The 21,144-nt window shown below is 37.1% G+C and overlaps 1 protein-coding gene across 4 annotated transcripts in view; it reads right to left on the minus strand.

The window, feature by feature from the left end:
* Window positions 1-21,144, minus strand: part of METTL8 (methyltransferase 8, tRNA N3-cytidine) — an 85,853-nt gene that overhangs the window by 63,344 nt on the left and 1,365 nt on the right. The gene's annotated exons all lie outside the window — the stretch shown is intronic.

Raw genomic sequence — 21,144 nt, forward strand, 5'->3', positions numbered from 1 at the left:
GTACTGGTATCAAAGTTGGTTTCTGGTGAGGTATCACTTGCTGGCTTGTAGACAGCTGCATCCTCACATGGCCTTCCCTCTTGCATGCTGTGGACAGAGAAAATCTCTCTGGTATCTTGTTCTTTCTTGTAAGGACACAATTTTATTGGATTAGGGGCCCATCATTAAGACCTCACTTAACTTTTATTACCTTCATAAAGGCCCTATCTCCAATAATAGTCATTCTGGGGGCTGGGGTTTTGGTATGAATTGGGGTGGGGGTGGGTCACAGTTTAGTACACAACAAAAGCCATCTTAGAGACTTGAGTGGCCAGGTCTCACAATGGTACAACTTTAGGATGAAACTAACTTTGAGGAAAGAAAACTGGAAAGATAAAAGAAAGTTCAGTGCCATTGTTAAGCAGCTGGGTTATGTTTTATTTGAAGCCCAACCCACCTCTGGCTTTTTCAGTTATTAAGCCAATACATTCCCTCAATTATTTAAGCCAATCTGAGTTTTCTATTATCTGCAACTAGAAGTAACCTGACAGACCCGTTACATGATTTCCTCTACCATCTGGCAGTCTGGGGGCAATATATTTGTTTTTATCTGTATTAGGCCTGTCCAGGCTGGTAGTACAAAAAGTAGTGGTGATTTAAGATGGTGGAACTGAGGGAGAATATAAATGATGACCATAAAGTAAGCCCAAAATGACCAGAAATGAAAAATAAAGAGGACAGAGGAAAAGGAGGGAGGAGAGCGAGATGTAGCTGATGGACATGATGTGGCTTAAGTCTGGGGTAAATAGAAATAAGGGGAAAGGAGGGGGCGCCTGGCTGGCTCAGCCAGTGGAGCATACAACTCTTGCTCTCAAGACTGTAAATCAGAGCACCATGATGGATGTGCAGATTACTTAAAAATAAAATCTAAAAAAAGAAAAGAAAAGAAATAAGGGGAAGAGAAGAGAAATAGAACCTACTGGTTAGTAATTAGGCCTTCTGAGTTGGATAACCCATGTCACCTAGTAACAAAAACTGTGACACTGTAACAATGAGAAGGAAATCCTGCTTGGAATGAGCTCTTAAGTGTGGCTAGAAAGAACCACAAGTTTATAAACACCTACGAAAATAAAAACACTTTAGAGTAGACAAAAGCTAAAACATGGACTGCCATTCACCACCTCATTTTAACCTTCTTAAGGTCATTATAATAGATTTCCATTCCTTGCTCTTCAGTAACAAACACATCTATTAAAACAGGGTTTGGGGTGGGGCACTTGGGTGGCTCAGTGGGTTAAGCCGCTGCCTTCGGCTCAGGTCATGATCTCAGAGTCCTGGGAGGCTCAGGTCATGATCTCAGAGTCCTGGGATCGAGCACCACGTCGGGCTCTCTGCTCAGCAGGGAGCCTGCTTCCTCCTCTCTCTCTGCCTGCCTCTCTGCCTGCTTGTGATCTCTCTCTGTCAAATAAATAAATAAATAAAAATTATAAAAAAAAAAAAAAAAAACAGGGTTTGGGGCGCCTGGCTGGCTCAGTCAGTAGAGCATACAACTCATGATCTTGGGGTTGTAAGTTAGAGGCCCTTGCTGGGTGTAGAGATTATTAAAAAAAAACAAAAACAAAAACAAAAAAAAGACCCCACACACATTTAAAAACAAAAGAACAAACAGGGTTTGTCAAACTCAGGTCCTACTGACAATTTTTTTTCTGACAATTTACTAAAATCATGTTTATATTATGATAATGATCTAAAAATAAAATCAAAAGGAGCAAATGTATCACTGCTACTTGATTTCAGCACCTATGTCTGCATTTATGATCTTGTTGGCAACAAGCAGCACAGCTATGTAATATGGAGATGATGCATCTGAATATACTGTCAAAGATTCTGCAGTATTTCAAACTGAGAAAAGTGGTGAGGGAATTGAGAAGACACATAGCGCACAATAGTAAAGATGGGCTAAAGTCAAAAGAACCTGTGTGGTGGAGGTCAGTACCTTGTTAATAATGAGAGCTACAACTGGGTTCTGGTAACACATCAGCAGTCACATTATGGTGGAAATTTGAATTTTATTGGCTTTGTGATTATATCTGCACTTTTCTTTAAAGATTTCATTTACTTATTTGTCAGAGAGAGAGAGCCCAAGCAGGGGGAGCAGAAGGCAGAAGGAAAGGGAGAAGCAGACTCCCCACTGAACAAGGAGCTGGATGTGGGGCTCTATCCCTGGACCCTGGGATCATGACCTGAGCTGAGGAAAGGTGGACAGTTGCTTAAGTGACTGAGCCACCCAAAAGTCCCTCATTTGTCCTTTGATTTTATACTTGAACAAGAGCTTATATACTTTATACTTGAACACGGAGCTTATACCTAGATTTGTGTAACAATACGTCAATTTAAGTCAACCCAGGGGCCTAAGAATTTTTTTTTCTTTTTAATGGAGGTGTATACATTTTTCAATATTAAGAAATACTATATTAGGAGATTCTGTTCCAGAGAATTCTCCTCTTATTTCTCCTTAATAGCTGAAATACCCCCAAAGTAGGGTAGAATCACCTCAAGTCTTCTCGGAAATCAATTTCAGGTGAAGAGGCAAAGGTTTTGGACTAAGTTGAATCCAGGCTCTGCGACTTGCTACCACACAACCTATGATATGATATTTAACTTTGTTAATGTCAATTTCCTCAAAATGTGGCTAATAAGATTATTTGAAGATTTAGGAAGGTCAGAGAAGGTGATCTATGTAATACATATATGTGACATACTGCTGGGCACACAGTAAGTGTTCAATAAACTTTAGCTGATATTATTGTTTTTATCATTAGTCTGGTTCATCTTACAACTTCCACAGGGCTTCAAGGACACCAAAGCACCAAGCCTTCCATTGTGCTGCTTAACTTAAACAGACTTAAAGTAGTCCCAGCTTCCCAAGAAGGTAAAAAAACTAATTTACCAGTGAAGTAGGGAAGTAAAGTAGAAAGTGCTGAACCAAGTATATAAGAAGCCTCAAATTCAAGTCCTGGTCCAACCCTCTATTATCATGACTTTTAGAAAAGTCACTTACTTTGCCTGAACCTATGGGCTCATTTGTAAAATGCAGATAATTCTTAAGTTACAAAGTTCTTGCACAGAACACTATAAACTACATAGTACTTCACAAATGTAAAGTCAAGTTACTATTTGGTGAATTCCAGAAACATTTCTAAATGGCACCCCTTAAAGCCTGAAAAGGAAAAAAATGTATCACACAAAAAATTCCCACCTCCCACTGCTAAGCAATCAGGTTTTGAGGTGGGGAATGAAGACAACAAGCCAAACTGAAAGTAACAGTCAAGCCTTTACTTACTGCAACAGGGCAAACAAGAGGCAAAGAGAAGCACCAGCTCTGAGTGTTATGTTTTTCCCTGTGGAACGGCACTGGGTGAGGATCACGTAGATGCAGCACTGATGGGGGAAACTGTCTCCTGTCTTTCCATAGATCCATGGGCTAGAAGGGGGTTGGTGGTGGGGGTAGAAGAGCAAGGAGTGGAATGGTACTGAGCCAAAGTGGAGAAAGTATTTCAGCAGCAGTCCCCATTATTGAGCATGACTGCCCAGGGGAGCCTTGACTACAATCCCCCCAGAAAACTGCAATGCACTGGCGGTGAAAATGGCAGCTTCCTCCTGTTAGGCCTTCCAGGAAAAGTCTTGTAATTGCCTGTAGTCAGGTCTGAAATACCATGCACAGGATTCTGACCTACAGCCGGACTCTTCACCCAGAGAAATAAAAAAATATGAACATTCCCTTCCTAAAATATAATAAGCCTTATTGCAAGAAATTATATAAACTAAAAAAAAAATCAGTAAATTTAAGAATGATTTTCTGAAGTCCATGAATAATAATGCCATAGCAAGTTGCTTAAAAATAATTGAGAATATTATATTCTTTTTTTTTTTAAAGACTTTAAAGTAATCTCTACATCTAACATGGGGCTTGAACTCACAACCCTGAGATCGAGAGTTGCATGCTCTACTGACTGAGCCAGACAGGCATCACAAGAGAGTATTATATTCTTAACCTTCAAGAATCACATCATGTAAAGAAACCTCAGTAATCTTCAACCTAAAAGGTCTTATTTCTAACATCATCTGTAACTCAACTGCTAAGAGCCCAGCACCACATTTTCTATAGAAACATTTAAAATGGTGATTAAGATACAAGGTTAGCCCACACATGCTTTTTAAATCCATAATGTGGATGAAAAGAAATTTGTTTGTTTATTTTAAATGATCTTAGAAGACTGGCAAATTCCATTTTCCCAACAGTTGAAACACTGCCAATCCATACTGCCTGGGGCAACATGAATCTTATTTAATATAAAAACAGTATGATTAAATGATGATTCTTTTAAAACAACAACAACAAAACCACATAAAACCTGTCAGCCATTTCTTTGCCACCTGGTAACACTAAGCATGTCTAAAAAGTGATGCTATTTAAGAAGTAAACCTGTGCATCAAAATAAGTGTTGACCCTTCAAGTAAGTCACTTTGAGGGATTACTACTTATTAAAGTAATAAACATCTCTGAAATTCCATTTTCAGAAAATATCCTTCTAGTAAGCTTACTGATTCTTTTTAATTTTTATTTTTTTAAATTTAAACTCAATTAGCCAACATATAGTGCATCATTAATTTCAGAGGTAGAGTTCAGCAATTCCTCAGTTGCATGTAACACCCCGTGCTCATCACATCACATACCCTCCTTAATGCCTGTCACTCAGTTACCCCATCCCCCAACTCCCCTCCCCTCCAGCAACCCTCAGTTTGTTTCCTATGATTAAGAGTCTCTTATGGTTTGTCTCCCTCTCTGATTTCTTCCCATTACGTTTTCCCTCCCTTCCCCTATGATCCTCTGTGTTGTTTCTTCTATTCCTCATATGAGTGGAACCAGATGATTACCGTCTTTCTCTGATTGGAGCTTATTGATTCTTTTTCATATCCTTAATGGTGTCAAACCCTTTGCTTTAGGATAATACCTTTTTTTTTTTTTTTTTGAGTCAGTTGTTGTGGGGTTTTTTTTGCCAGAAAAATATAGACTCCCAATATAACCAGCTTGGAAAGATCATGCTCATTGAGATATAGTTTCTGGTATGTTCTGTTTCTTTAAGCAGAACCTCATCCCTCATAAATCACACAGTACACATTGTACTACCACAAATGATAGTGTCCTTTGTGCTTACTGTTTTTTAAGAAGCCAAAACTATCTGGAAATAAAAGCTGAATTTTTTTTGTAAGTTTTTTTTTTTTAACAAATATCAATAGCAAAAATAGAGAATATATAGGAAAAAAGATTCCTCTTATGACTGCAATAAAAGTAATATGAAATACGAAGGAATAAACTTAGCCAGAAATATACAGGACTGATAGGAAGAAAGCTATACAGCTCTACAGAGGGACGTGGAAGATAATTTTAATAAATAGGAAGACAATATATGGGTTTTTGAAGCTGAAGATTCAGTATTGTAAAAATGCAAATTCTCAACAAAACCATCCATAAAATTAGAGAAATGCCACTCAAAATTCCAAAAAATGTTTTTGAGGAACTTGAATAAATAATTTAAAAGTTCATCTGGAAGAATAAATGTGTAGGAAGTGCCAGGAAAATACTGGAAGGGAAACAGTGATGCTACTTGTGGTAGGATTGGGTTAAGGGGGGTAGAGAAGAGCTTACCCTTCCAGACATTATAATACACTATAAAGCAAGTATATCTTCTGTCTACAGTGCCAGGTTATACAGTCAATGCAGTGAAACAGGATAGATAGTCCACAAACTAGGGTAAAATGTATGGAAGAATTCTTGTAATAAAGCTAGTATTTCAAAGCAGTGGTTAAAGGTGGACTAATAAAAAAAGTGTATTAAGAAAATGCACTACCAGGGAGCCTGGCTGGCTCAGTCAGGAGAGCATATGACTCTAGATCTTGGGGTTGAAAAAGGCGACCTATTTTGGAAAGAATAAAGTTATATGCCTATGTTATACCTAACACCAAAATAAATTCCAGGTAAGTTTAAGTTTTTAATGTAAAAAATACTCAATAGGCCTAAAAATATACAGGTGAATACTTACTTAAAAGTGGGAGTAGAAAAGACTCTTTTAAACATAAAGTAAAAAAGGAAAGAAAAAGACTAATAGATTGCTTAAAAGATGTATGGGAGGATATGCTATAGAAGACTCTGGTGGAGATACTTGCAAAACACTACAATGTATTACTAATATGTAAGGAATGCTTTAAAAATACTAAGGAATGTTAGGAAGTATTTAGAAATGACCTCAGTACAAAATACACCAATGCCACCAATAAACATTCACAAAAGAAATGCAAATGGCCACCAGACACTAAAAAATATTCATCACGCTAACAAAAAATGTTTTGGGGGATGCTTCCAATGGCAAGTAACAGAAGACCCTATCCAAACTGGCCTAAATAATAAGAGAATAATATCTCTCATAACTAGAAGTCCAGAGGTTGGGTAAGCTCTAGGTGTGGTTTCATCTTTAGTTCTATAATGTCAGCAAGGACCTAGGTTCTTGTCATTTCTCTATCCTGCTCTTAACAGGATTACTTTCCTCCCTAAGGCTGGTTTCCTTTGCCACAAAATGGCTGCAGCAATTCCAGGTATCACAACTAATATGGTAATATCCAGAGGAAGAAAAGGACCATTTCTTCCTTATATCTTTGTAGGAATGGGGAAATTTTCTCACAAGCTCCTCAACACATTTACTCTCAGATTTCACTGGCCAGAAATTGAGGGCACAAACTATTGCTACATCAGTTTCTGGTAAGAGAATGGGTTTCTACAATTACCTTAGAGGTTCTGAGAGTGTGATCTGGGGATTCCTAGAGGTCCAAAACACTTTAAGGGGGTCTTCAAGAGGTCAGAATTATTTTCATAATAATGTCAACATATTATATATATTTTTTACAGTGGTGGCAGTTGCACTATGGTGCTCAGGCAATGGCGGATAAAGCTGCTGGCATCTTCATTTGAATCAAGGCAGTTGCACCAAACTATACTGCAGGTGACTATTTTCTTCACCAACCATGCAATGACAGGAGGGAAAAAAAAAAAGCCAGTTTCACTTAAGCATCTCTTTGACGAAGCAATAAAAATTGTATTCATGGAACACCATTTTTACTTTGGCATTTTCTCAAAAACAAAATAAGCCTGTCAGGAAAACAACTGACACCACTTGTTGCCATTAATAAAATTCAAGCTTTTAAGCAAAAAATTAGAATTCTAGAAAACTTGTGCCTACCACAGTGAGCTTAACAGCTTTCTGACACTTAAACACTGTTCCGATGAGAAAAAGGTATTTTTGATACGGTATAATGAAATGTGTCAACTGCATAGCTCAGTGAACCAATATATTCCAGATGAGACACATGATATCACAAAATCATGCCTGGGTAAAAGATCTATTCAAAGTGCAAGACAGTCAAAGGATTTTAATGTAACAGAATATGAAAAGTTCACTGACATGGTTTCAAATGTTATATTGTAATTAACCTTTACAAAACTACTGCCTATTGGAATTTAGTATAGTATCAAAGAATATTCTCATTCATCCTAAGAGACCTTTCAAGTACTCCTCCTCTTTCTAACTACTTACATTGTTTTAAATTTTATTTTTTAAAGTTCTTACTTATTTGAGAGAGAGCGAGAGTGAAAGGGCATGAGCAAGGGGAAGGGGCAAAGGGACAGGAAAAAACAGATTCCCTGCTGAGCAGGGAGCATGATGCAGGACTCGATTCCAAGACCCTGGCATCATGACCTGAGCCAAAGGAAGACGCTAAACTGACTGAGCCACCCAGGCATCCCTAAGCACTTACATTTCTGCATGAGATCAGATTTTCTTCATGCATATAAACCAGAACAATATATCATAAACAACTCAATGAAGAAACAAGCCTAAGAATCCAGTGAAAGAGGTAGGAGGATTAAGAGGTGCAAACTTGTAGTCATAAAATAAGTTGCAGAGACAAAAAGTACAGCACAAGAGATATAGTCAATAATACCATAACATTGCATGGTGACAGACAGTGACTACACTTATCACAGTAAGCACCGAGTAATGTGTAGAATTGTTAAATCAGTATCTTGTACACCTGAAACTAATAAAACATTCTATGTTAAACATACTTTAAAAAAAATAAGAAAGGAAATGAATCCAGTCATCTTCTCTTAGGCCAAATATTGAGGAGATTTTCAAAAATGTAAAACTATGCCACTCTTCTCATTAATTTTTTTTCTTTTGGAAAAGGATTTTGAAAAAAAAAAGAGAGTTGGAAAAAGAAAAAAGACTAAAAAAATACTTTTTTTTTTAAAGCCTTAGATCACTTTTTATTTTATTTTATTTTTTTTAAAGATTTTATTTATTTATTTGACAGAGAGAGATCACAAGTAGGCAGAGAGGCAGGCAGAGAGAGAGAGAGAGGAGGAAGCAGGCTCCCTGCTGAGCAGAGAGCCCGATGTGGGACTCGATCCCAGTACCCTGAGATCACGACCTGAGCTGAAGGCAGCGGCTTAACCCACTGAGCCACCCAGGCGCCCTAAAAAAATACTTTTAATAAAAATGGTATTCATGCTAATATGCAATGGATCTATTATTGTTATTTTAAATTACTTAATATTTACATTTTTCTTGGGTTTAATTTCTAATACATTAATATTGACAACTATGATCCATATAAATAAAAGCTCTTGGTATAATTTTTCAGTGACTAATTTTTCTGGGGTGACACAGAGGAAGGAAAGTCCATTGATTCTTTTAAAAAAGAATATGATGGGGGCGCCTGGGTGGCTCAGTGGGTTAAGCTGCTGCCTTCGGCTCAAGTCATGATCTCAGGGTCCTGGGATCGAGTCCTGCATTGGGCTCTCTGCTTAGCAGGGAGCCTGCTTCCCTCTCTCTTTCTCTGCCTGCCTCTCTGCCTACTTGTGATTTCTGTCAAATAAATAAATAAAATCTTTAAAAAAAAATAAAAAAATAAAAATAAAAATTAAAAAGAATATAATGGCTTACTTAAGTATCTGTCTTACCATTTTGGCAAAGTGAAATGTTGTGATCAGTGATGTGCAAAAACAAGCATCCTCACACATTATTAGGGGAGACTGCACTGAAAGACCCTTCCTGAGGAAAGGTAATACCTATGAAAATTCTTTTTTTTAAGGGGGTAAAGAGGCAGGGGAGAGAAAAAAATCTTAAGCAGGCTCCACACTCAGCACAGAAAAATAAAAATAATAAAAATAAAAATAAAAAAGAATATGATGGCTTACTTAAGTATCTGTCTTACCATTTTGGCAAAGTGAAATGTTGTGATCAGTGATGTGTAAAAACAAGCATCCTCACACATTATTAGGGGAGATTGCACTGAAAGACCTTTCCTGAGGAAAGGCAATACCTATGAAAATTCTTTTTTTTAAGGGGGTAAAGGGGCAGGGGGAGAGAAAAAAATCTTAAGCAGGCTCCACACTCAGCACAGAGCCTCATGCAGGGCTTGATCTCACAACCCTGAGATCATGACCTGAGCCAAAATCAAGAGTCGGACACTTAACCAACTGAGTGATCCCGATGCCCCATATATATGAAAATTCTTAAAGAATAAATTTGATGGAAAATTCAATTTCTAGAAATATATCCTAAGAATATAATCAGAAGAATATAAGGATTTTGTTTTTGTTTTAAAGATTTTATTTATTTATTTGGCAGAGAGAGAGAGCACGAGCAGGCAGACAAGGGAGAGGCAGGGAGAGAAGCAAGCTCCCCAATGAGCAGGGAAACCCATGTGGGGCCTGATCCCAGGACCTTGCAATCACAACCCAAGCCAAAGGCAGATGCCTAACTGAGCCACCTAGGCAGACCAGTATATAAGAATTTGTTACAGCATTGTTGTACATTATCCTGAAAAACTGTAGGCCATTAAATACTCATCTTTAGAAAACTGACTAAAATAACTGACTAAATTACTATATATCCATAATATATATATATATATATATATATATACACACACACACATACACGTATAAGAGAAAAACACATCAAATGAAGAAAAAGGGAATTTGAATTAAGTATGGACTTAGATTTATAATAATGTAGTAGTATTGCCTTATTAATTATAACAAATTGTCATGATAATATAAGATTTTAATAATACAGAAACTATGTTAGGGGGGTGCCTGGTCATGATCTTGGGGTGGTGAGATCAGGCCCCATGATGGACTGCAGGACCCAATCCTATACATTTAAATATACATATAATAATTATATATATTAAAATGATGCTTATAAACCTAAATTTATTGATATGGAAAGAAGTCAATTATTTATTAGGTTGGGGAAAAAATCAGGTACAGAATAGTAGCTATAGTAAGATCTCATTTTTAAAAATTAATATATATAAAAACAAATACACATATGCATAGAAAAAGTCTGGAAGAATTTACAGTTTTCTCTGCTTGAAAGACTCAGGGAGATCCTTCTATTGTTTCAATATGTCCCCAAAATGTTCTTTTCTTTTTCTTTGTAAGTAAACCCAAATAACCTTTATACTCAGGAAACATAAATTTTTTTTTTTAAAGATTTTATTTATTTGACAGAGAGAGAGATCACAAGTAGGCAGAGAGGCAGGCAGAGAGAGAGAGGGGAGAAAGCAGGCTCCCTGCGGAGGCGCCCCAAAAGTTTTTTTTTTAAAGATTTATTCATTTATTTATTTGACAGAGATCACAAGTAGGCAGAGAGACAGGAAGAGAGAAAAAAGGAAGCAGGCTCCCTGCTGAGCAGAAAGCCCGCTTCGGGGCTTGATCCCAGGACCCCAGGATCATGACCTGAGTGGAAGGCAGAGACTTAACCCACTGAGCCACCCAGGTGCCTCCATAAAAATATTTTTATAATCGCTAAGTATATAAACTCTACACAATATCTATGGGTAGAGGATTCATGCTTGGAAAGGAAGGGGGGAAAATGGTATGGGCAGTAGTGATAGTAAAACTTGAAAACTGTACATTTTTTTTTAGAGGTCACCCATTTACATGGAGGAAAAGATGCCATGGAATTTGTGAGAGCCTGGTAAAGGGACCCAGGCAGGGTGCTGTGGCCAGTTGGATCCAGGACCCAAACACCCTACGGCCAAAAAAGTTCAGAGAAAGACTAGTTTTAAAAAACTCCAATTTGTTAGAGCACATAAGGCCGACAACTGCAGATGCTCTGAAGGTGGGGGCAAAGAACCCTGAAAGGGAAAGCAACTACTGGAAAAGACAAAGAGTAGGAGGAGGACATAGAAGACAACCTATGCTACAATACCAAATTCCAATTACCTAGAAACATCCTATTCACCAGCTACGGTGGGTAAGTACCACATTGTTACCTGATGTTATGGCTGCTCTCTCTTTCCATTTGGTAACTGTTTTTGGTGAGCCAGAACCTTTTCATTTATAGTACTTGTTAATCATCAGACACCAGTCCCGTCTGCCCGGCTCGCCTTTTGAGGCCAGCTCCTGGGAAAGCTCGTGCACCCTCTGCTGGTCAGCTTTACTCCAGGACAATAGGGTCTATGTCCTAAGGAGACAACAAATCAGAGGGATATGCTTTTGTGTTCTCTATACAGCTAATTTCCGTGAAGAGTTTGAAGGCTAGTTCCTCAAACTGCTACCTGAAGGAAACAATTCCAGATAAATACAATGCCCTCCTTTGTCACACCAAAGAAAACCATCATAAAAACTGAAGTGCTGTGAGAAAATACACCATCAAAGGCATGTTAAATTCAAATGATTTCATCTTATTGCATAATTAAATAAGTAAAGGTGTACAACACCTAATCTGACTCTAAAGCTTCATTAGAGTCTTAATCTGGTCAAAAGCCTGAGAATGACTAGAACAATAAAATTTGTATAGGCTTTATGATTCACAAAAAGCTCTCATGTTCATTTTCACACCTAATCCTTACAACAGTCCTATAAGTAAGGGAGGAAGGCAGGACAAGCATTTTGTTATCACCATTTTACAGATGTGGGACATGAGGTTCAAACAGGTTACATGAATTGCCTTGTTCACACAGCAATAAGACCCCAGAGTCCAAGCAGGATTCCTAACTTCGAATTCTTTGTTTTACGCATTACACTATCACAACTGAGCTGCTGATGTATAAGGAGTTTCCTATCAGTGTTTGTATGTATTTCACGCAGAGAAGTAAAAGGCCTAAAACATGTTTTTATATACATTTTTTAAATAATACAATCCATTTTGTTTCAAATGTCACGAAAATTTTAGATGCTGACCCCTAAATCTGAGGGATTTGTACTGTAGGCAGTACCTTGCCTTAAAAGGGGAGTAGACATTTCCATAGTAAATCTACTGAAAAACCAAATAAAGTTAACTTCAGAATTTATGTATGTGGCATGTCTATGCCCATAAAAAAGTAGATCCTGCCAGGCTTTGTAGCATCTGCATTCACTTGGCCAATACTATTTATACAGCATGAAACTGGGGGTGGCAACACCAGTTCTGGCCTTGCTTTCTCTAGAATCTTTATAATCTTAGTAATTTCCCCCTATGAAAAAAGCATTATAGACACTGTACTGTTGGAGTGACCAGCTAAAAATCAGTATGCTAAAGAAGGGAGATTCAGTAAAATTCAGCTATAAACACAGAGCTCCCCCAAATTAAGATCCAAACAAAGTAGTAATGATAAATGGAATCAAACATTTCTTTAGTATCTGCTATATGCCAGGCATTAATTCCAGTGCTTTACATATGATAACTCATTTAGACCTCCAAGAACCCACTTAACAGATAAGGAAATGAGGCACAGAGAAGTTAAATTCTAGTTACTTAGCATACCCAGGCTGGCACAGCTAGCAGGTTGTGAGGCTGATATCTGAACCCAGGTAGGCCGCTGAGTTCCTCTTAACCACTAAACATTATGCTGCATCTATACAGTGGCATCTACCATATTCCTATTGCATTTTTAAAGCAAACTTTTAATTTTAGAACAGTTTTAGATTTATAGAAAAGTTACAGATGGTACAGAGAGCTCCCATATTCTAATATAGTTTCTTTTTCTTTTCTTTTTCTTTTTTTCTTTTTTTTTTTTTGAGAGAGAGGAAAGCAGGGGTGCACAATTGGGGGTAGGGGAGAGGGAGAGAGAGAATCTTAGGCTCCACATCCAGAGTGCAGCCCATTGCGGGGCTTCGATCTCACCACCCTGAGATCATGACAGGATACCCCAATACTACTACATTATTATAAACCTAAGTCCATATTTTATTCAAAATCCCTTTGTTTTCATCTGATGTGTTTTTCTCTCACAGAATTCCATCTGGGGCACCATATTATATTTTGTGATTAGGTCTCCTTAGGCTCCTCTTTGGCTCTAAAAGTTTCTCAGAATTTCTTTGTTTTTGAAGAACTTGACAATTTTGAGGAATACTGATCAAGTATCTTGTAGAATGCTCCTCTTTCTCATGACTGGATTGGGGTTTGGGTTTCAGAGAGAAAAAAAACCCCACAGAAGTAAAGTGCCATTCTTATCACATCATTATCAAGGGTATTCATGGTATGAACATGACTTAACATGGGTTGATGTTAATCTTGATCCCTGGCTGTGGAGTGATTGACAAGTTTCTCCACTGTGAAGTTACTTCCTTCCCTCTTTCCACAGTGTATTCTTAGAAGGAAGTCACTACAGGAAGCCCACACTTATGGAGTAGGGAGTTATGTTCCACCTCTTTAAGGGCAGAGTATATACACAAATTATTTGGAATTCTTTTGTGTGAGAGATTTGTTTCTTCTCCCCCACTTACTTATTTAATCGTTTGTTTCTATCAGTATGGACTCATGTATGTTTGTTTGTTTGTTTGTTTATTTAGAAAAGATTTTATTTATTTATTTGAACGACAGAGATCACAAGTAGGCAGAGAGGCAGGCAGAGAGATAGGGGGAAGCAGGCTCTCCGCTGAGCAGAGAGCCTAATGTGGGGCTCAATCCCAGGACCCTGGGATCATGAACTGAGCCGAAGGCAGAGGCATTAACCCATGGAGCCACCCAGGCGCCCCATCATGTTTATTTTAAACTGTGGATTATTATCCACCACTACTTTATTTATTGCTCAAACTCTCCCTGTTTCGGCCATGAAGAGCTCTTCCTCCTATAGTTAGCTCCTGTATCTTTCTGACATACTCCCATCATTGTGTTCTGTTTTTGAGCACTTCCTCACTTTCCGGTACTACAAGATATTGCAGGCTCATGTTGTATATTCCTTGACCCAGTCCTAGAATCAGCTAGTTCTCCAAAGAGTACTGGTTCCTTTTTTTGGAGAACAGACCAGGTGCTGGGTGTGCTCCTTGCTACTAGGCTGCTTATAGGCCCTCTCAATTGACAAAAGAAGGAAATACATGTAGGTATACTAAACCTTGGTTAAATACATGTCTTTATAAATGTTTCTATATATATCCCTCTCTATCTATAGCAAGCTAGAGTTCATACTTTTAACATCTGGAATAGAGTGCTTATGTACAGTTCCTATTGCCTTTAGTTTTAGTCATATTTTCAAAGTTACTTAGGTCAGCTTGGCCCCTTTCAGTGAGGTTATTGCATAGATTCTTTTATCAGTCAGCCTTCTATCCAGAACCCTATTTCTCCTTATTTATTTTTAAAATTTTGCTATGTCAAGATAATTTACTCTTTGTGCTGCAGAGCTCTATGGACTTTAACAAATGCAGTGTCATATATCCACCATTCCAAAACCATGAAATAGTTTCACCACCCTAAAAAAATCCTCTGTGCTACCAAATCAACCCTCTCCCTTCCCTAAACTCTGTTTCAATTACATTTCCCTAACACAGAATGTACTCAACATCATTGCATCTCATCCTTTCCCTTGACAACACGTTCACATTTATAAACCCATATACTTCTCACTTCAATCCTGAGTATTTCCTCCTAGTGGATGGTTGAATGAAACTCCCTGAGAATAAGTAGCTTGGTTAAGATCTCACTAAGTGGTGGTGCTGACACTACAACTTGTGCCTTTTGACTTCTGGTATGATGCTCTTTCTACTACACAACACTGCTGCCTTATTTCCAGCTGGATGGGGGATGGTTATGCAGAGAGACAAGAAGAAGAGCAGACAGAAATGCTGGTAGTGATCATATCTTACATTAATGGAAACTTTTACACTAAAAATACTGACGTGGAATTCTAGTTCTGGTAATTTGGTGAACTGACACCCTGAAAACCCTTCTGTTATAAAATACTCCCAAAGGCAGAGTAAATAGATAAAAAAGTATGTATCTTATTAAAATACACCACTAAGCCAAAAACAAAGAAAAATGCTTGGAGATCAAAAGCTAGCAAAAGTCCAGAAAGCTGAGTGAGAACTGAAGTGACCAGAGGCCCAAATGCCACAATGTATAAAAAAAAATAACACAAAAACTTATCAAAGTAAACTAAACCTTATTTTAACATTAGAAAATATATTTAGGTAATTCACCACATTATCAGATTAAAGGAAAAAATTATATTATTATTACCTTAGCAGATACAGAGAAAATAGCTGATTAAATTCAACACCATTCATGATTAAAAAATCAAATATACAAGACTTTTAGCACATATGGAATGGAAGAGAATTTCATTAACCTGATAAAGGGTAGTGACCAAAAACTTACAATGTTATCCTAATGGTGAAATATTAGAAACATTGTTTATAAACATGAATAAAACAAGAATGTCCACTATCACTGGTTTTATTCAATACTGCATTCGAGATTCTGGCCAGCAAAGTAAGAAAAATGTAATAAATAAAAGTGTAATAAATTTGAGAAGGAAGCAATGAAAGTGTCACAGTTTCCTGAGGACATGATTATCTATCTACATGGAAAATCCTCCAAACTTTACAAATGCTTTTTTTTTTTAAACAAATGACAATTATTACTACTAAAGATAAAGTCTGGCAAGGTTGCTAAATAAAAGACCAATATACAAAAAGAAAATTTGCATTTTTATGTACTTGCAAAAATATAGTTAGAAAATCTAATTTAAAAATTTACCATTTATAACACTGACCAAAAATATAATGTATTTAGAAGTTTGAAATATGCAATTCCCTCAAGAAAAAAATTATAGAACTTCATTGAAAGACACTACAGATCTAAATAAATGGAGAGACATATGGTCTTCATAAGTAGGACAATTTGATATGGTAAAGATGTTAGTTCTCTTCAAGTTGATATATAGATTTAATGCTATTAACAATCAAAATTTCAATAAGGTTTTTTGTGGAACTAAAACTGATTTTAAAAGGTATATGAAAATGCAAATGGCAAAAGAAAAAGGAATAAGGTAGAGGAGTTGTCCTACCAGCTCTCAAGCCTTACTACAAAAGTGGTGGGGTATTAGCCCAGGAATAGAAATAGACCAACAGAACAGAAAATAGGGCCTAGAAACAGACCTAACTATGAATGTAAACTTGATATACAATAGAGTTAGCACTGCAGATTTGTGAAGAAATGAGGGCCCTTCAAAAAAATGGCTCTGGGACAAGTGGTTATTCATGTAGGAAAAAAAAAAAAAACTAGAGATAATAAATAAGTGTTTGTTTAAACTGTTAAATTTGTGGTAATTTGTTACAGAGCAATAGAAATACACTCTTTAACATGTATACCAGGAGACAGGTTTAAGAATGTCTACAGCAATACCTTTCTAAGAATAAAAAACTTGAAAGCAACAAAATCCCAGTCAATAGAAAATGGATAAATTATAGTAAATTCATACAATGAAATACTATATAGCAGTAAAATAAATGAACTATAGGTACTTTGTCAAATGTTGAAAAAACGTTGAAGAAAAAATAGGCAAGAAGAGTAGAAGAACCTGTAAATATAGTATGATTCAATTTATATGATGTTCAATACACTCAAAACAATTTTTAAATTTTTTTATCTTTTTAAAAAGATTTTATTTATTTATTTGAAGGACATAGTGAGCAAGAGAGAGCATAAGCCAGGGGAGGGGCAGAGGAGAAGGAGGAGCAGACTCCCTGTGGACCAGGGAGCCTGATGTGGGACTGATCCCAGGATGCTGAGATCATGAAATGAGCCAAAGGCAGACGCTTAACCAACTGAGCCACTCAGGCACACAATATTTTATTTTAAAGAGGAAAGAAAGTTCTGGGAACCAGGGGAGACATAAAGGAGATGTCAAAGTTTTAGGTAATGTCCTGGGTCTTTCTTATAAGTTGATGATAAATATATGGGTATTCCTTTTATAATAATTATTTATATATTGTGCTCTGTTACCTATACATGTTTTTGTTTGTTTGTTTTTTAAGATTTTTATTTATTTGAGAGAGCCAGTAAGCTAGAACCTACAAGCAGGGGGGCAGCAGAGGGAGAAGGAGAAGCAGGCTCCCTGCTGAGCAGGGAGCCCCATGCAGGGCTCTATCCCAGGACCCTAGGACCATGACCCGGGACCAAGGCAGATGCCCAAATGATTGAGCCACCCAGGCACCCCATACATGTTTTTTAAATAAGATAATTTAAAAATAAGAATAGTTTACAGACTTTACTACCAACCTTTAAAACTAAATCTTTCTGGATTTTATACATGCATGAATGTACTTCATGTTCAAACAATTATGAAAATATACTGAGAAAAGGAAACATAAAACCCAAACTTGTGGTCAAAAGCCTCAATAATTTAAAAATAAATTTCCAAAAGTGATTCTCACCTAAACTATACCACTTACCTGTTAAATGGTCTATTTCATTCTTGTTCCTAAAGGGAATGTCCTATCACTAGTGATTTTTCCATTAAATTACCATGGTCCCACATGCTCTGACTCCTGACCCACTGGGACCTGATTTTATTTCCTTCTTCCCACATGTCCTAACCACAGAACAGATCCTAACATTCCTTAGCATTAATATCTAAAAAGCTGATGTGTAAGTTTAATAAAAGGTAGATACTGCTTCATAGACATCACATCGAAAGTTGTTCCCTGCTTTCCATTTGTTCTGAGGAGTTTAGGGATGCTTATTTGTGGTTCTGCTTAATACGATTTCACTTGAATCTTTTCTTCATTGTTAGTATCTACTACACTAGAAGCCTTATCAACTCTACTTCCAAAATATATCCTGAATCTGTTCAGTTCTTTTCATTTCTCCTGCTACCTTCCAGCCCAAACACTATCATTGGTTACCTGAACCAAATGAACAGCCACCTGTTTTCCTTGCTTCCATTCTTGTCTCCCCACAGTACATTCTCCACATTATAAAGATTTTATTATAACACAAATCAGATCATGTCACTCTCTTTGTTCAAATTCTCCTTTGGCTTTCTATTACAATAGAATAAAATCCAAAATTCCTTCCAGCCTACTTCTCCAAGTTCATCTCTCTCATGCACACTAAAGCACCACACTGACCTGACAGTTTTAGAAAAAACCAAGGCTGTTAATTGCCTTGCAGACGCATTCAAGCATCTTCCTGCCTGGACTACTCTAAACTCAGTTTTTTGCAGACTGGCCCATCCTCATTATTCAGGGCTTAGCTCAAAAGTCCATTCTCTTAAAAAAAAAAAAAAAAAGTTCAATCTCCAAAGGCCTTCTGTGACTACTCTGGCTAACACAAAGCTTCCAAACACACTCTATCAAACACATTACCCTGTTTTATTTTCATTACAGCCCTTATCACTACCTGAAATCTTATTTTAAAAATCTAGGTATTTATTGTCTATCTCCCTCCATATGTCGGGACCTTGTCCATCCCATTCACTGTTATACCCTATGCCAAAATAGTTCCCAGTATAATGTACATGAAAATAATTACATGCTGACTAAATGACTTCTTGTGGTTTTGGTTCAAGTTTATCTTTGAACAAATGTTCAAGTTTAATAACCTGAATGCTTTATTCGGTTATACTATGCTTCTTTAAACAAAGTATATGAACAAAAAGCATTTTACTAACTTTTGAATTCATATCTCTTCTTCTCAATCTTTAAAATATCATGGTAGGGGAGCCTGGCTGGCTCAGTCGGTAGAGCATATGACTCTTGATCTTGGGGACATGAATTTGAGCCTCATGTTGGAAGCAGATTACTTAAAAAAAAAAAAATTTTTTTAAATACATTAAAAAAATCATGATAAATATGGCTAAGTATTCTGTAAACACAAAGGCACAGACTGAAAAAGAAGGAACAAAAATAAAAAACAATGTTTGTTTTATGTCTCAAATTGAGAAGGTACTTTCAAACCCTAAACTAGGGATATCTGTGCAAGCCATTTTACTGTCAACAAATGGAAAAAATATCTACTTTATAGGTAGAACTGTTGGGGATTTAAGTTTTTAAAAAGTTAGTTCTTCTTATGAACATTGTGGTTTCCTACTGATTTGAAGAATAAAGGGATTCTATACATTGTCCTTAGAATAGTCATTTAATCAACGTACATATGCACCCTTGTATACAGCCTAAAATGTGGTCAATGCATATGTATGTTGAATGAATGAATGGACTACTCTAAAAACAGTATGTTGGGGGGCACCTGGCTAGGTCAATCAGTAGAACAAGTAATTCTTGATCTTGGGGTCATGAGTTTAAGGCCCATGTTGGGAATAGAGACTCTGGGGTTTTTTGTTTTTATTTTTGTTTTAAAGCTTTCATTTATTTATTTGACAGAAAGAGAGATCACAAGTAGGAAGAGAGGGGCAGAGAGAGAGGGGGAAGCAGGCTCCACGCTGAGGAGAGAGCCCAATGCCAGGCTGGATCCCAGGACCCTGAGATGATGACCTGAGCCGAAGACAGAGGCTTAAGCCACTGGGCCAACCAGGCACCCCTAGGGAATAGAGCCTCCTTTAAAAAAAGAGAGAGAGAGAGAATAAAAACATATGTTGGGAAAACAGACAAACAACAATTCTAATATAGTGCAGCAAACAATGTATGCAGAGTAACATGTTAGAAGAGGCAAGACCATAACTAAAGTGAAGGGGTCAGGAAAAGTGTCGGAGTAGAGCTGTGATACCTGGGATGAGTCATGAGATAAACAGAAAAGAGAAAAAAAGGAAGGAAGCATCAAAGATACAAAGATGTATCTTTGAGATGCAAAGATACACTGGCTTAAGCAAGTGAGCAACATTCAGAACCACAATAGCAAATGTTAAGGATGGACAAAGAAATAAGGCTGAAAGTGTGGGCAAGATGCAGATAACAATGCCCTGATACTACTTTAAGGGATTCAGATTTTGTCTTATAAGGCACCTACACAGACCCCAGATGTAGCCCCAAAGCCATGTTTCTCCTAGAGAAACCTTTTATTTTCAGCTTGATTAAAATAAAAAACAGGGGCGCCTGGGTGGCTCAGTGGGTTAAGCCGCTGCCTTCGGCTCAGGTCATGATCTCAGGGTCCTGGGATCGAGTCCCGCATCGGGCTCTCTGCTCAGCAGGGAGCCTGCTTCCTTCTCTCTCTCTCTGCCTGCCTCTCCATCTACTTGTGATTTCTCTCTGTCAAATAAATAAATAAAATCTTTAAAAAAAAAAAATAAAATAAAAAATAAAAAACAAAAACATTTTTTAAAAGGATATTCTGGATCATCTGAATGGCCACCTTTTAACTGATTACTGTCATAAGATTTCAGTTCACATGTTTGTGTTCAGCAGTGCACTGGCAAACAACTGGTACCATTTGTCACTGGCACAGGTTAATGAGAAAGAAATGGGAACTACTTTATGTAAAGGATGGTGTTTGACAAGCGAAGGTCAAATAAAACCATGACACGTTGAATAAAGGAAAGCTATGCAGTGGTTTAAAGAAAGAAAAAGACAGACCTTTTCTAAGGAAATTATGCTATGGAGAACAGTGAACATTTGCTTTTGAAGCTTATTAGGTCCAGCAAAAACAGTCTCATTGGTAACAAAGAATATGTATTCATTTGAATTTATTTGTTTTATAATTGTGCTTCATTTAACTTATAACTGGGAGTTACAGTCGTATAAGATATACAACATAAGGAGTTTATATATAGTTTTATATTTGCATATATTTAACATACTGAAAATATTTTAAGTTAACAATAGAGAATCCTGGGTATCGACTCAGGCTTGAGAAATTCTGTTCTGGGAGCCACTGAAAGATG

Source organism: Mustela nigripes, chromosome 3, assembly GCF_022355385.1.
Source record: "Mustela nigripes isolate SB6536 chromosome 3, MUSNIG.SB6536, whole genome shotgun sequence".
NCBI lineage: Eukaryota > Metazoa > Chordata > Mammalia > Carnivora > Mustelidae > Mustela > Mustela nigripes.